Source organism: Emydura macquarii, unplaced genomic scaffold (genome assembly GCF_026122565.2).
Source record: "Emydura macquarii macquarii isolate MOO-44397 ecotype Brisbane River unplaced genomic scaffold, CSIRO-AGI_Emac_v2 contig_1790, whole genome shotgun sequence".
Lineage (NCBI taxonomy): Eukaryota > Metazoa > Chordata > Testudines > Chelidae > Emydura > Emydura macquarii.
The window spans coordinates 26595241-26607875 of NW_027131927.1; the positions used below are offsets into that span (position 1 = coordinate 26595241).

Here is a 12635-nt window from a genome sequence, read left to right on the forward strand (position 1 = left end):
TCACAGTCAGCTTTTTGGCCTTAACAGTCTTGAGTAATTTTGTACTGTCTGTAAACATTCCCACCTCATTATTGACCTCTTTTTTTCAAGATAATTTATTATTCCATTGAACTGCACTGGTCTGAGTACATATCCTTGGGGGTTCCCTCTATTTACTTCAGTCCATTGTCAAAGCTGACCATTTATTCCTACCCTTTTATTTCTTGTCTTTTAACCAGTTACTGAGCCAGGAGAGGACCTTCTCTCATCCTATGACTACTTACTTTGCTTAAGAGCCTTTGATGAGGGACCTTGTCAAAGGCTTTCTGAAAGTCAAAGTATACTATACGCTCTGGATCACACTTGTCCATACGTATGTTGACCTCCTCAAAGAATTCTAGTAGATTGGTGAACATGGTTTCCCTTTACTAAAACAGTATTGACTCTTCCCCAACATATTGTATTCATCTATGTGTCTAATAATTTTCTTCTTTACTTTAGCTTCAGCTAATTTCCCTGGTACTAAAATTAGGCTTACAAGCCTAGAATGGCCAGAACTGCCTCTGGAACCTTCCTAAAAAATCAGTGCTACATTAGCTATTCTCCAGTCATTTGGTACAAAGTCTGATTTTAGCGATAGGTTACATACAACAGCTAGTAGTTCTGTAATTTCGTGAGTTCTTTCAGAACTCTTGGTTAAATACCATCCGGTTCTGGTGACTTATTACTGTTTAATTTATCAATGTGTTCCAACACCACCTCTATTGACACGTCAGTCTTGGACAGTTCCTCAGATTTGTGATCTAAAAAGAATGGCTGAGATGTGGGACTCTCCCTCAGTCTCTGCAGTGTAGACTGATGTAAAGAATTCATTTAGCTTCTTTTCAACAGCCTTGTCTTCCTTTAGGAACTCAATTATCCACTGACCTCACTGATTGTTTGGCAGGTTTCCTACTTCTGATGTGCTTAAAAAAACAAACCAAAAACGTTTGTTAGTTTTTGTGTCTTTTGGTAATTAGTCTTGAAATTCTTTTTTGGCTATCTAATTATATTTTTACACTTGACTTGCCAGAGCTTGTTCCTTTCTATGTTCCTCAGTTGTGTTTGACAACCAGTTTTTACAAGATGACTTTGTCAATCAGCTTTTTTTGCTGTTTAGCCACAGTGGCATTTGTTGGTCCTTTTAATGTATTTTTTGGAAGAGGTGGGGTTATAGGGCATATACATATAGGTTGAGCCTCTATTATGGTGTTTTAAAAAAGTTTCCATGCAGCTTGCTGATATTTCACTCTTGTGACTGTTCCTTTTAATTTCTGTTTAACTAGCTTCCTCATTTTTGTGTCGTCCCCCTTTTTTGAAATTTAATGCTAAATTCCCCCATTTGAAGTTCAGTGGTGAGTTTCTCTGGTATTTCCCTCCACTGGAAGGACACTAAATTTAATTACATTATGGTCAGTATTACTAAATGGTTCAGCAATATTCACCTCTGAACTCAACAGGATCTGGTACAAATTTCTAATGGAAGTAATTTACAATAGTAAAAATGGACTAATAAAAACCCAGGTCTGTAGGTGGTATGAAGATAAACAGAGATCCATAGAGAGGGCCATTAACGGGTATACATATGCATTTATTAATATTCATTGTGACCTGGTGGATTGTGCACTATATTAGAACTCTAGGTGACCTCACTTTTATTCCCAGCTTGGCCAATGACCTTCTGGTGATTTCAGGCAAGTCATTCTGTATGCTACAGTTTCCCCATCTGTAAAATGGGGGCATTGGTACTGAGCTCCGTTGTAAAGTGCTTTGAGATCTATAGGTGAACAGTACTATGCTATAATTATTATAATTTTATTTATTATTGCTACTAATCATTCATCCCAAAATACACAGTTCCATGACCTTTTGGGCCACCCACTTAAGGTGGAGATCACTTTCTATAGCACTGAGTCTTGTGCTGTTTCTATAACTATTCTTTACATCTGTATTGTTGAAGCAGGAAGAGGAGCATGGCACAGATAAATAAAGGGAAACCTCTTCTTTGTAGTTATAGTGGTGCCATAGTTCTACTACAACTTTTCTGTATTCCTTCAACTAGGTATGGCTGTTCTGTCCAATTACAACAAACAAGGTTTTTCAATTTTTGGTCATTTCATACTATGCTTGCTATAGTGTGCTTCATGCATGTAATGCCAAACAAGTTCTTAGTTTGACCTGGAGAATTTCCAGAAATGGGGTTTGAATTAGATTGCAACATTATGCTACTTCCTGACTTTAATCTCTCATCTGAGTAGAAGAGGTCCAAAAAGTCAAGAATACCCAGAAGAAAACAGTTACACAGATCTGTTACTGGCTGGCTGTAAATAGACTGAATTGGCCTGAGTCTGTTACACTAAAGTTTCACACTGACAATGTCATGTGGAGCAGTCTTGGTCTAAATGGGAATCAGTCTAAAGAGGACTTAAAGACACATTACTAGATTTTAGTTCTGTTTAAACTTACATAAATCTGGAGTAAGTTGATGGAAGTCCATGAGTCTGATTCTAATTTACATTATCTTCCCTTTAAACAGGTTTAGAAGATGCGTTAGGGCCACTTTCAAAGTGGTTCAAATGGGCCCTAGTGCAAACGAGAATTGGGCCCAGTTACTGTTGCAGTTACACTAGATTTACACAGACAATCTAGCCACAGTAGAGCACAGAACTATTGTATCCTTTGTGAATAGATAACAAAATCTTTTATGACTGTAATAATTGACGTGTTTGTAGGAACTCTGACTATATGACAATGTTAAAAGGTCAAACCAAGTAGCAGAAGAGAAGCCTGAATTCAGTACAAATTTAAATAAAATGATGGGGTGTACAAATCCAGCATTGTCCAGCAAAGGGCTAATAAGCTGCTGGGGGCTCCATCAATATCCCCTCTCCCCCTTACATTTACCACAGATGTCAGGGTGGGAGGGAGGAGTTAAAAGAGAAGAACCCAGCTTAGTTGGGTGTTGGAGGGGGGAAGGGGGGGACAGTTGCGAGCTCTAAACTCAATGAGAGGAGCCTGGTTGGGCCAGGAACTGCTTGACGCATTGCTGCTAGTTACAGCCTCCCTAAGGGAAGGTAGGCTTGATGCTGGACTACTGTTTCACTTGACTACCAGTGCCTTGCTTGCTGTTGCTTGGAAAGACTGCTGCACAAAGGAAATGACAAATAAAAAACCTTTTGACTTGTGCACCAGGCTAGGGGAGCCAGTAGTGGCTGGCTGTGAGGCCAAGAGCGACTCTGTCACAGGGTTACACTGATGAGTAGTTATCTTTCATAACAAAACTATATAACTGTAGGGCTGCTCAAAGAATGGTTTTCAACCAAAATTTTTAATACAGGTGAGGTGTAGAGTCCCTGGACTGGAAGTAGAAGGGGGCAGGCCTGGGTTCTTCTGTGGTGTGGCATAGACTGGGGTGGGGCAGTGAACGGGAAGACTGTCTAGGTCACTGTGGGAGTGACAGAGAATTCAAGGACTGAAAAAGAGGGTGGAACACTGAGTTATCTCACTGGAGGGTTTAGTCATGAAGGGGATGCTGCAGTTCCTGGAGTGAGAGGGGCTGCACACCAGAGAGAGACACAGCAAACCATGGAAGGGGGCATCAAACCTCAAGAGCTAATCCCCAGAGTGACCAGGAGACACTTAAAAAATGGTGAGTGGTGCACACTGTGACACTCCCCACCCATCACTCCCTTTTTCTCACTAGATAAAAAAGGGGATGGACTACATTAAAAACTCAAATGAATATTTGATCTACATTTTAAGAAATCTATTGCCATTCAATCAGCCACTCTTCAGTGGAAAAATCTCTGCTGAAACTCTTTTTGACCATTTGTATATGCTGCCTCAGAATCTGCCCTGTCCTTTCACTTGCTTACCCATTAAAATGCATGCATGCACACAGACCTAAAAAAAAAAAAAAAAAAAAAAAACCATGTGCAGCCAGTACAAAATGAACCTAAAGATTTGGCTTTGTTCTCCACTGCCTTATGCAAAACCCTACCCAGTCAGAATTCTCCACTCATCTAACATGGAAAATGATATTTTTATACCAACCTTGCACGTGTAAAAATGACTACATAATATCTCACCCCTTCTAATACCTATTTATCCCCCTGTCCTTGATGCCATTTGGAAAAAGACTCCTGTGCATATTCTATTGATGACTATGGTACCGCCTGCTCACCTAAGAGTTGGCAGGATCAGTGCTATAAAAGTTGTCTTAATTGGAAATAGCTCAGTGGACAGTTTGGCTTAATTAGCAGCTTTCCCTTAATGGTAGGCTCTCATCTTAAAATAAAGTCCTAGAAGACTTAATGACATAAAATACTGTCCTGAATAAAGAGGCGAGAATCAAAATGAGATTCATGCTTTCATCTTTATTTGATCTTTATTTTTTCCTTTAATTTCCATTTGGCAACTCTATTATTAATAGACTGTCACAGAGAGTTGCACCTATTTAACACCTGGGTAAACACCACTTAAAAGTGTGGTTCTGCTTTGAAAAGTGACTAAGAACGGTGTTGTGAGTTTCCAAGTTTACTTTGTTATTCCATGTGAGATTTGTTCAATTTACAGGAGAGAGAGTTTTCTTTACTGAAAGCACTATAGGCTTCCACTGAGAACTGAAAGCTAGTTCTTTCTGGTTTATGCATCACTACCAGTAACAAAGATTCTGTACTCAAACTCCTTCTCTGCATTTTAGTTTTAGTCTCTGGTCTAGCTGCATCAAGTGCAAAATCTGAGACTAGATGCAGTGCACATAGTTTAATCTGTCACTCGCACAACTGCAGCTTCCTCCTGGTCTCTTCTCAAAACCTATGCACTTCAATTAGTGTTGTTTTTAACAAGCAATGGAAATGTAACCAACCAGTTTGAATGGAATGTAGTGAAAATGAATAGGCAAAGTCAGACATACTGTAATGCAAAGTCATTCACTTAAAAGCTAGGAAATACCTGAATTAAGGTTCACTAATTGTGTTCTTCGTTTTCCAACCAGACCTAGTTATCTTAGAATACTGCACTGAGGGTTTATCCACACTTAAAATGTTTCAGCAGTACAGCTGTGCCACTGTAGCACTTCAGTATAGGCATGACCTATGCAGATGGGAGGGATTCTTCTATAGGCATACATAATCTACCTTATCCGACTCCATGCAATGGTAGCTAGGTCGATGGAAGAATTCTTCCTCCATCAACCTAGTGCTGTCTACAGAGGGACTTAAGTCATTTTAGGGCTGGGAATATTTCCTGATAGATGTAGTTAAACTGACCTAATTTTCTAGTGTAGAAAAGTCACTGTGAGAACAAGGTATAGAACCCAAAAGTCCTGAGTCACATTCTTTGCCTGTAACACTGTTGCTAGGATGGCAAATCTTGATATTAAGGCAACTCACCTGACAAATTTCAAGTTCCTGATCCCAAGCATGTAAGTGCTAGAGCTTCTCAACACAATGTTAGTAACATGGACAAAAGAATGCATCATTCCCTAACCATGGGATGAACTGTTCTCTCAGAACCTTCCCAGAAAAATAGTCTTTGGCAGACATGCACCTCGGAAAACATGAACCCAAACAACTTAAGTCTGGCAAAGTTATAACCTATTGAAATGAAGGTCTTTATAATGGGAAGCAATGGGAACCTATGTCTATACTTAAAATGCTATAGTGGCACAGCTGCAGCTCTTCAATATAGACACTTAATACAGTAAGGAGAGGGGGTCTCCTGCGTTGTAGGTAATCCACCTCCCCAAGAGGCTGTAACTAAGTTGACAGAAAAATTCTTCTGTTGACCATGCACTCTGTGTTAGGAGTTAGGTCGGCTTAATTCCATCTCTCAGGGGTGTGGATTTTTCAGTATAGACTAGCCCTTTCAAAGCATTGCTACTTGCACTGCCTATAATGAGAAACTGAAACCTCTGATTCATTAAATGTTTAAAAAAAATCATGAAGGGTTATGGTTTCCTGGTGACAGCTCATGCCCTTTCAGCTTGTCAAATTCAGCAAAACTCACTTCAGAAAATAGTTAAGGTGGAGCTGGCAAAAACCACTGTGGAATTAGCTGCATGCAGAGCAGTTACATTCAGTATGTGAACAGTAGCTGTACTGAATGGTGAAGGCAGGTTGGTAGAAGTGTGTTGGGATTCATTTGAAGAACGTTAGTCTGAAGAGTTGTGATTGTGGTATAAGGAGCGGAGGGTTTGTGCCCATCCCATGTATGAGGAAAAGAAAGGGAAGCATGTGTACCTCGAGGAGCTAGCCTCCATCACTTTTTTGCGTAATTGTGTAGCTGAATACAGCCTGAAACAGTAGCTCTGAGATGTGTGAACTGCTCCATCTATGTCAGTGGATGTGATCTCCCTCACCCCAGTGCTGGAGCATCTGGCTGTGATATGGAATAAGTGTGCCCGTTTTCAACTCCTCACCAGTGTCAGTAGGGAGGTCTTGGTGCCTGCTCTGAGCAAACTTGTTCTAAGCTCCCCACGCAGAGGGGCAGGTCTTCCCCAGACCCCAGAGATAGAGAGATGAGCTCACCTTGGGGGGACAAGGCACCCAGATCCCAGGTCACCTGGTGGGGGAGGAGGGGGGATAGGGAGTGGGTCTCAGATCTCCACAGTAAGGCAAGCCTCCGCCAAGAATCTGATAGACATGATGGGGCACATGGAAAGGCCAGGTGATCAGACCTATATAGATAGGCAGGTGTCTCCCAGATCCTGGTGCACAAGCAGGGGGCAGGAACCCCCAGCTCACATAGGAGGGGTAGAGAGAGGGACTCAGACCCCTGTAGCTCCCAGTGCACACAGATGGGAAGAATGTGGAGATGATGGGCTTTATTCTCTCGCAGACCTCCTGCCACTCACCCATGTCCCATTTCCAGTATACCCTCTGCCTCTCCTGCGCCACCCAACCCTTCTCACCGCCTCTAATGCCTGTGTATCCTCACTATCTTTGATGCAGCTCTAAACCCCTCTCAAATCTGTTCCTTCATGCCCTAAAATGTCCTTCACCTGCCAGCAAGCCTTTACTTCTAACTTTTTTTTACAAAAATACTTTGATTATATTTTCTCTCCTGCCCCACAAAAAATAATCCATGACAGGCGGACTTGGTCAATAAGCCTTCCAGTCTTCTTCCTAAAGTCAGATTCAAACTGACACTAGCTGTCGGGGGGGGGGTCAGACTTAAAGGATTTCTGCTTATCCCCATGAACTATTCAGCTAGCACAACACTTTAAAGGCTAAAAATCCTGTTAAATCCTCTGTCCACCTATGTTCATTGTAATTCTTTAGGTACATGTTAAGGATGATGTGCCCATTCATGAGTGGAGAAGCAAACTTGCTTTCAAATAATATTTTAGTTTGCTTCCACTCTCTCCTCCTGCTTCCCTTTCCCTTGGGGGCTTGTGGGTGCCATGCAGTCTGTTGGGGTAACCCAGGCCTTTGAGCATTTGAGACCTTAGTGAGATGCTCTGAGCTCTGGTTTGATTTCTACGTGTGAGCAAAATAACTTTGACAGAATGTGTCCAGAAGAAAAGCTGTTGGGTGTCACCTCCCCGCTCAGGGGGCTGAAACTTGGTCCCAAGTATGGATCGTTGACCCTGTCCTGCTCCCCCACGAGGTATACCAAATTTCAAGGCAATTTGATTAACGATATAGATTCTAGACTAGAGCACTGAGAACAGTCATTCTTTGAATAAGAAGCTGATCTTAGCCTTCACTATAGCAGTGTAGTTAAACTTTGCTTTACTTGTGTGACCCATCCGTGCCTAGGGTAGCTCACCTGAAAATGCCAACGTCAGGGCAGGCTGCAAAAGGAGAGCTGATTCTTCCAACTGGTGGCTAGCATTGCAGTTAGATTCACCAAACAAGCACAAACAGTGCTTCTGATCCCCCACACTGGTTATCAAGAAGCTAAAAAAGACATTACGCTGCCCCCTTTATTGCATTGCTATCTCTGGTTCCAATTAACAGCTAAATCCAGTAAAGAGATAAGTTATTAAAACTCTATTCCCTTTACCAAAATGTTCTCCTGATCCCCAAAGAGTGTCACATTACCAGACCAATACAAATTTAGACCTTACCCAAAATACCACGCTGCCAGCCAATCCTTTAGTAACCAAAGATTTATTGTAAAGAAAAGAAACAAATGAGAAGAGAAATGTTAAATGGTCAAAGCAATCAGATACATACAAATGACTTCGAAGTCCATCTATATCAGACTCTCAGCAGAATTGTGGAGTTTGCAGACTTGTACAGTTCCATCTGCTGTACATCCAGTACCTGGATGGGTCTCAGTCCTTTGTTTCACAGCTTCAGTTGTAGATGAGTTGATCCAGAGGTAGGAAGCAAGAATGAAGACAAGGTGGAGATAGAGTAGCTGCATTTTATAGTCTCTGGGCTGCCATGTGGCTTCTTTCGAACACAAGCCCACAGCACATGGGCAGGGAAAGGCACTTGCAGTCCTTCTGACCACAGGCATGTCCCTACATGTCCTGCTGACATCATAGGTGCCATCCTGGCTTCTCTCCCTGGGCTCAGTGGAAAGGTAATGGCCCTCGATGAGTAATCAATGCTGATGCTAGTGTGCCTGGGGGATGTATCCCAGTAGCAAAGCACAAGTGTTTAGATACAGACAGACATATTACACACATCCATAATTCATAGTACAAAGACAATACATAAACATAAAAATATCACCGTTGCAAAATTACAATAATTCATACGAGATAGGCCATGTCAGATACCATTACCATTGTAATTTTCTAATACTGATCTCAATAATATTATAAATGGTCACCCTAATCCAGACAGCGTCACAACTTGATATCTAGATCAAAATTTGGTGGCTTAAATCCTTTCTGAGGGGCCTGAATTTCAAGGGCTTGGCAGCCAGAGATGGAACCAGACTCTCAGAGCGCCACTCATGGGGTGTTGAGGTCTTTTTGAGAATCTGGTCATAAGTGTAACAATGGGAGCTGCGGGGTGCTGAAGAAATATGGCCCCCACATTTTAGTGTAGTTCTTTTAAAAACTCCTGATTTCAGATTGACTGAAGTTTGGTCGGTTTCATATATGTATTGAGTGAATATAATTTTTTTTGTGGTATCTAGCAATCTTATAGTTTGACATCAGTATTGCTGTGGCATAACATAGCCAGTAACTGTTTTAGTAAATGAAATTAAAAAGATCTATGCTTTGTCAGAAAAAGGTTACTTATTCCTCCTGGATACCTTGTGTAAACTTACTTTAATTAAGATTATGATTTAACTAACATTAAAATGTCTGAGACAAACTAACAAAAGTAAGGAAATTCAATGTTAAGTATTCACCATCAAATATCTAAAGGGACTACTTAACATTATCCTGCCGCATTATGTTTAATCAAAGTTATAGTTCCCACGGTAACCTAAATCTTTCTCATTGTAAATATGTAACATGTTGTAAGTGTCATTGTTATGCCTTTGTATAATGCACACAAAGCTTCTGTCAGCAACCATGTGGAGACAAATGAGACAGGTTTAAAATGAGAGGCCAGGCAGGGCAATGTCACCTATTTATGTGACTTTTAGTCAGTCTTCTGAGATCTGACAAACTCCCCAGTCATGTGCTTCCATGAGAATCTCTTTTTATTTAAAAAAACCAGTCATGTCGCATCAAAGGTATCTGAAGAAATGAGATGAGCCCACATGGTTTGTTTTTTGTATCTTTTGACAAACCTTGATGCAGCCAGAAATCTCATAGCATAGTGCCTGCCTCCCCTAGAGCTGGTGACAAGTGGCTCCACCTCTTTCTCCCTCCTCCCCACGAAACACAACAAAACAAAACCCAAAACCACCTGGTTTCAGTGTCCATTGCCACAGCCAGTCGAACTCTGTGCTCAGGCTATATTTGGACTTACTCTGTCATTGCAGAATCTCCAGTAGCTGTCACTTTCCTTCAACCCACATATGTCGTCATTCATACCATGCAAAGCACCCCTCTCCTGTAGGCTCTTTTTCAAGGGTAACTGGCTAGCCAATTGACCAGAGCAAACATGTAGCCTATAGCCAATTATCTGTCCACAAACAGATGGGGCTAACCAGATCCACCCTTTTACTTAACTTCTAACCAGCTGAGGCTTAAGGAGCAGGGTTCACAGCCTCATTGTTGATAAGAGGTGTGGAGTCTCCACTGCTGATACTTCCAGAACAGAATCCTGCCTCATATTTGGTTTTCAGAGTAAGAGACACCATTGTTATAATCAGTGCAGATTATTCTGGAAGGATATTGACTACAGATTTATTATTTACAGATAACAAGGGAACTCTTCTATTAATTAATTTGTGGAAAAGCTACTACTATTAGTTGCAATAACCTCTCTTGATGTGGTTACATAAACTTCAGTGACAGGGACACAATTTACTAATTGTAATAAATTGGTAAGTTTCCGGGACCCATTTAAGATAATTTCTGTTGTAGCAAATGTGCTAAACCTGTGAGAAATAAAATAACCACTTTGCTCCCTCTCTGCTGACAGAATGTGCAAAGAGAACAGGGTAGCAAACATCCATCAGCAGCATTGCCTTTGATGGCTGGAACAATCTGGCATGTTGGTGTGGAAATGCAATGCTGCATACAACAATGGAGGATAATGCAAATGCAGTGGCATTTCCACAGGGAGGCACCAGTCTTCCGATTTGTTTGTCTGAATTCTACAAACCCTAGCTGGGCAAAATTAAAGGGATGTACAACAATCAAAAGCTCCAGCACTAAATGTCAGTCTATACTCATTGCTTCTTTCTACTCTGATGAAAAGCTAGAGTCCCTTCTGCTCTAGAAACTAGTCTTTGTCTGCTGAAAGGATGCATCCAAATTTAATCTCTCTACCCCTGCAAACTTATTGATAGGTGAAGTTTTATAATTCTATTAGCCAAGTTATGCTGAACTGACTTGTGTTTTTTTTGTAGTGTTAACCCAGCTGCTCTTCAGTGAAGATTATTCACTGGTTCCAAGAAGTCACTGAGCTGCAGAGGGCTTAACCAATCACTTTATTGCTCTTACCATTGAGACTGACAGGAACTTGGAATCCTTTCTGAGTGAGAGAGAGAGAGAGAGATAACAAATGAGTGTTTGTATGCAATAATCTAAGCTTCTTAAAATCATAGCAAGAACATTAAAAGAACTGGCCATGCTATGGTAGCAGTCTCCCCTTGCATTGCAAAAGTGCAGCTTTAAAATCCTGTTTTTTGCGATTTGTACATAATTTTTTACAATCACTCCAGAAATTCCACAAAATGGACATTTTTCTTGTGTTTTACTCTGCTTTTTAGAATCCAACCAGGGGGAAAAAAATCTTAGACAATCAGTTTTGGAGAATAAAATGATATCTTCCTTCAGTGTTTCAAGAGCAGATAATTTCTCATTTACAAATCCGTGCTTCAGGCAGGATTCAATAAAATATATACAGCTTTTGTGGCCTTGTGAGATTCCACAGTGCAGAAACTAGTTATATTTTTATTGAGCCTATCTTTTAGAAATTTATTGAGAAACAGACATGAGGTTTTGTTTCAACTCCAGAGGAGTGTTGCAGTTTTATTATATTAGCATCCAATAGTATTGTTCTGTTTAAGACTGATCAGCCACTTACACTGCAACACCCTTTGCTTGGAAGCTAAATAACTAACTCAGCCACAGATATTAAGTTTGGGTTCTAAAATGGCATTAAAAAAGAGGTTGTCTGCTGATGAGAAATTTTTGCAATTTAAATAAACCATTATCTATCTTCCTCCCAGCCCCCTCAATTCTACCACTTTTGGTTCAACTAACATCTAATGTCCTCTTTGGTTTTGTCGTCTCATGCCACTGATTTCCTTGATTCTGTCATCTGCTTTTATCCCAAGCCATCGAGCAGCTAAGGTAAAGCTAGGCTTGGCAGAATTCAACTTATTTTTTAAAATAATTTGCCAGATATTTATTTTTACTTTTTTTTTATTTTTATCTATTTAAATTTTCAGTTTCTGGGAATTATGGGGGTGTCAAACAATACTTATTTAATGAGTCTCTAACTTCTCAAGCAGCATTTTTCTTATTTGCCTATTTCTAAATTTTGATTATCGATGGAAATATTTTCCATCTGTTTGTCTGTGTACAGTGAAGTTGATGTTGACCAACAAATCTAATTCTTCCAAACCTAAGTCAAGTATTCAGAGCTTTTCCTCCCTTCCCTGTTTTCTCTACCTTTCTTCCTAGCTGACCAGGCTGAGGTGTCTATGTATAAGCACAGTAGGAAACCTGCATGGGGCAATGCTAACCATCGAGGCAGAAGGAAGAGGGGCAAACCTCTCATAAGTCTCCAATTGATTATAATTTAATTATCAATGGTGTTAACACTTAGCAAGCCTTCCAGGTGCACACAGTTGCCCATCGTATCATGTCTTTGTGCAGTCTGAAGAAACATAATACATGAAGCAGGAGCTAATTTATTTTGGTGCAATTCCACCTTTCTGTCACTAAGGACTGCAATACACCAGGTGGCGGGGGGAGGGGAGGAATAAAGTTCAAGAGTCCGAAAACAAACACATTTGGGCATTTTTTTTGCCACTTCAGCAACCCCTCTGGGAAAGGTATTCAGAGCATCACAGTTAAA

General features: G+C 40.6%; 1 long non-coding RNA gene across 1 annotated transcript; it reads left to right on the forward strand.

Annotated features, from left to right (window-relative positions):
* Positions 1-10301: 10301 nt before the first annotated feature.
* Positions 10302-10910, forward strand: LOC137159206 (uncharacterized). The gene is made up of 2 exons (XR_010921586.1): positions 10302-10428; positions 10527-10910. It is a non-coding gene; the product is annotated as an uncharacterized lncRNA (long non-coding RNA).
* Positions 10911-12635: the final 1725 nt, after the last annotated feature.